Source organism: Ochlerotatus camptorhynchus, unplaced genomic scaffold (assembly GCF_037179485.1).
Source record: "Ochlerotatus camptorhynchus isolate MF236.1 unplaced genomic scaffold, CSIRO-AGI_Acam_v1.1 ptg000151l, whole genome shotgun sequence".
Taxonomy (NCBI): Eukaryota; Metazoa; Arthropoda; class Insecta; order Diptera; family Culicidae; genus Ochlerotatus; species Ochlerotatus camptorhynchus.
The window spans coordinates 910,461-915,149 of NW_027040641.1; the positions used below are offsets into that span (position 1 = coordinate 910,461).

Consider the following 4,689-nt stretch of genomic DNA (forward strand, 5'->3'; position numbering starts at 1 on the left):
CGATAGGAACGAACGCTCAAAACAGGGAGCGAAACTTCCCTGTGTGTAGGCATGGGAATCGCTTGGTGGAAGAGTGTGTGCGATTTAATTGGATTCTCGACGTGTCTGTGTCTAAATATAGAGCTTCGTTGTCGGCAATGAGTGCCCGTTGTGTCGGGATGCTAAAATTAACTTGGCCTTTTGCCTTCCAGCTAAGAAGCAGTCAGGATGGCCGAGTGGTCTAAGGCGCTACGTTCAGGTCGTAGTCTTCTCTGAAGGCGTGGGTTCGAATCCCACTTCTGACAAAGTTTTTTTTTTTATATTTTCAAGTGACTATCCCCGCTGTTGGTAACTTCTGTTGATATTTAAAGAATTTGTTTTGATAAATCTTGCCTTATTTACTTTTCCAATTTGAAACCACCCACGTCGTCGGAGACGGACACCGACCACAGTGGGATTGAATTTTTGAGTGCCAGTTCTGTTTGCTAAACTAATCAAAACAGAGAACGTGCAAAAACTTTGAGAGCAAACACCAGCTGGCAGGCATGACCATCATCTCTGCTGCTCTGCACAGAAGAGGAACGAAGCCTTCTGCAAAGATGACACGGCAGCAGAGCCTGTTGCTGCTTGAGCGAACTCCTCAAGAGAAGAAAGTCAGACCCGCACAGAAGATACGGTATCGTCTTTAGAAGTGACAGAGTTTATCTTGCTTCCCTGCACGGTCGATTTAACACACTTCTACAGACGGCCGGATTCCGGAAGATTTACCGTACTAGATCTTTGTTTTCTTTAAATCCGTCCAATTAATTGGAAGCTGACTTGGTTATCTGAAGAGCACGACTTTCTTGTGCTGCATGGAGGCGAACCAGCCCAAGGCTGAAAGCCTCCTTAATAAAGCTAAATAATAATAATAATTTCTTGTGCTGCGTGCGATGAATACGACTCAATGTAGCAAAAAGTAAAGTCTTCTAGTTGAAGTATGGACGACTGTCACCACAAACCTGAATAAAGCTGTTCCAATCAAGCAAAACGGTGCATTTTGACGATTAGATTGGAATAACTTTTGACAGACATCCATACTTTTACTGTAGGGCTTTAGCAAAAAGGGAATTTGATCACAATGTGATTAAAATTTTCCTCGATTTGCCAGAATAAACTTCTCTAATATGAGGAAAATCGAGAAAGGTTTCACTCAGTCTGTAGTTAAAAAAAGCTGTGTAAATTTCTGTCACTATGATGCACATAAATGAAGCGTCACATAGGGTCGCAAGATGTAATGTCAGCCTAGCCCCTTAGTTCGGCCTATCAAGCAAATAACTCATTCATTCTGCAATAATACACAATAGTAAAGAAAAATAAATACCACATCTGCTGAGAAATTGTAATTCGTAAATGAATTGCCTACTTTGGGACATATATAGCTTTTTTATTGCTCTATTTCAAAGAAATTTTTTAGTGGAGGTGATTTATAGGAGCCATGATCTCGTATTATTGTACTAAACATCTACATTGCGTTGTTCATCAAAAAACCTGATAACCCAACAAACAATTTGAGCTGATTAAAGGCTGAATAAGCCATTTTATAGCTGAAAAGCAGATTTTTGCCTGAAAAAGCTTTTATTCTGCATCCAATGTTTGTTGAGAATTTCATTAATTGAAAGGATTTACCTTTTTGTAACATGCTAGCCTAACAAATCAATGTCACACCTTTCACTCTTATCCAGCTTTCCACGCTCGGTAATGGCGTCCAGTATGGTATCAATAAATGTATCATTCACTGTGGTTTTGACATTAACTGGAGGTTCGCATTGTCACCCCTCGCTTTCCCACTCCCAGGAACAGAAGAAAATGGAACAACATGCGCCCTCCAGTTAGTGTCAAATACCACAGTGAAGGATATATTTATTCATACCTACAGGACGCCATTGCCGAGTGTGGAAAGCTGGATAGCAAATTTAGAAGATATAATGTTTTTTGCGCTTTATTAAGGACGTAAATTTGAGACGTGTTCCTAATTATGACCTACGTACTTTATTTGATAACTTTGTTTTGATATTGGTGAAACCATTCGTGTTGACGACGACTCTGCAACTGTCCACTTCTATAGGAAACCCTATCCAGCTTTCCATGCTCGGTAATGGCGGCTTGTTTGTATGAAAAAAAAAAGTAGAAGGGTCTGTGCCTAGGAGCACCAACGGAAGCTTGACGTAGGACCACTAGTGGACGGAACAAATGTGAACATTTAGTTTTTTAATTGATCAATCCTCAATTATCTTAACTCTTTCCGTTTTTTATTTGTAAGCGTATCAAATTTGTAGTATTTATTTCAAAGAGATAGTTGATTAAGAGAATCCAAGGGACTGTCAACTTGAGTATTTTCGATTCATCTACCCCGACTTTAAAAGGTGTATTTTGATTTTTTGTTATTTATGAATTTTTAAGTTTTGTGCATTTTGGTATTAAAGTGTATTCAATTCACCCCTCACAGGATTTCCTTCCGAATTATATGAATGAGGCGGGGCGGAAAGTATCGTTTGTGCAGAATATGTAAAAAAGGAGGAACTTCGAGAGATTGAACTCGTGGGAGCTTATTTTCTCACAAATTTGATTTTATTGGCTTTCTGGGGACTGAATATACACCCAAAGCGAATTATTCCCACTTCTCTCAAATTCTATATGGATTTTTAACACTTCCTACCAGCGTGTTTTGGAAAATGGTCGGAAAATGATTAATCTCACCAATACATTCGGGCCTACAATTCCACACCTTATATAAAGACCAGGTTAAGCCTTGATAGCTAGCTGCTGGCGGGAACTGATGACCTTGACAAATGTCCAAATAATACTCTTAACAAATTTATGGTGGACCGTTTTGTAGTGATGGTTGAGTAATGCTGAGCTGAGCACGACGAGCTACTGATTCCGATCCTAGCCTAGCGGGGGGACTTCTTCCTCCTTCTCTATGGTTGCTCATATGAGCTCTGCAGCTCGCTGCTTGCAGGCAGCCTTTCGTTGTTGTTGTTGTTGAAATCACTCCTGCTGCTGCTGCTGCTGGACTGGACACCACCACTTACGGTGATTGAATGAGCACCGTTCAGTGGAACCGCATCGAATTCGATTTTTAAGTCTGTGTTAGGGAATGCGCTGTTTTCAGACATTTGGTGAAAATTTTGATCACCATTGCAACAGTTGGACGTATGGTATTTTTCAATAGTGACCTATTGAAAATTAACTAAGTTTTCATTTTAGCAGATGGGTAGATAAATTTCTAATCGTTTGGCTTGTTTAGAATTAAAATCTATCTGCTATTGGTCGAAACCTGACCTCTTTTCGGAATGCTGTGCATTTTGGTTTTTTGAAATTGCGTGGATTCTATAGATCCTGTGGAGATCTATCTAGCCCTGATGTATGTGTTGGTAGAGGGAAAAATGTAAACTTTGCGGGAGACGATGTCTTAACACTCGAAAGCAATTTTGTGAAATATGAAGTAAAGCAAATCCTAGCTAGTTCTGCATGATGATTTTATTTATTTGTAAAGTCGCCGGGAAATACCAGCGGGCAATCTGTTTTTTTATGATAACTCCTTACTTGAAAACAGGCAAACACTCACAAACAGGCTGCTTTATCATGGTATACAGTGTGATAATTCAATAATCAATAAATTATCTCAACATTTAGTGGCAAACCATTCATAAATTTTGGTAACATACAAAAAAATCTACAATTCAAATTTAATTTCATATGTAAGCGCCGATTACGTGGGTAGATCACCTTTTCGTGGTACGTTACGGGATGTAAGATCTACCACCGATTCCTAGTCCTAACTTCTTCAAACTAGGGGAACAGGATTTTTCAGTAATCAAAGGAACACATCTTAGTCCTTGTTACTTTTTATGCCTTGTTGATAGTGATAAGTCCTCGGGTTGCCTGGACCGAGGATGATCTTGAAACAAGGAAAAAATGAGTTAGTTAGTCTTCACCTATGTGATTCCTAATCTTCTAATCGTTGTTCCCTAGTTTGAAGTGGTTAAGACTAGGGTTCTGATGCATGGTCATTATCGGTGTCATAGCTTGTTTTTGTTGTTAAGGAATCCAATTTTGACTGACAAAGGGGCGCGCCTTTGGAGGGTGTTTCAACACTCCGAAGGGTATAAATAGCGGAACCTTTCAGTTAGAATCGATTCCTTGCGATGAAGGCAAGAATGACAACTGTATCAAAACCGAATACTTCATCATTTCTCAATAGTGATGGAGTAATACGACATGCACTAAACTAAGGACACGGGATATACTACAATAGATCAAATTACTGGTCGCAGTGGTGTTATGTCCGGAACAGATAAAAAAAAAAAGCGCCGATTGAAACAATCTTTTCGACGTCACTACAAGGGTGATTGATTAAACGAAAGAAACGAATCGTGCGGAATGAAACCGAGGAAAAACTAATTGCACCAATATATTCAGGCCTACAATTCCACACCTTCTATGGACAGGTTGAGCCTTGGTAGCTAGCTGCTTGCGGGAACTGATGACCTTGACCAATGTCCAAATAATACTCTTTAACAAATTTTTGGTGGCCCTGATGGTTGAGCTGGGTGTTCAACACGGTTGAGGCTGTCGAGCTGTATGTCGTGTGGAGCGAGGGTGACACGCTTGGCAAAGATGACCGACCCACAGCGACTCACGAAGAGCTACTGATTCCGATCCATA

The 4,689-nt window shown here is 40.0% G+C and overlaps 1 non-coding gene across 1 annotated transcript; it reads left to right on the forward strand.

The window, feature by feature from the left end:
• Positions 1-201: 201 nt before the first annotated feature.
• On the forward strand, positions 202-284 carry TRNAL-CAG (transfer RNA leucine (anticodon CAG)). The gene has a single exon. It is a non-coding gene; the product is annotated as a tRNA-Leu (tRNA).
• Positions 285-4,689: the final 4,405 nt, after the last annotated feature.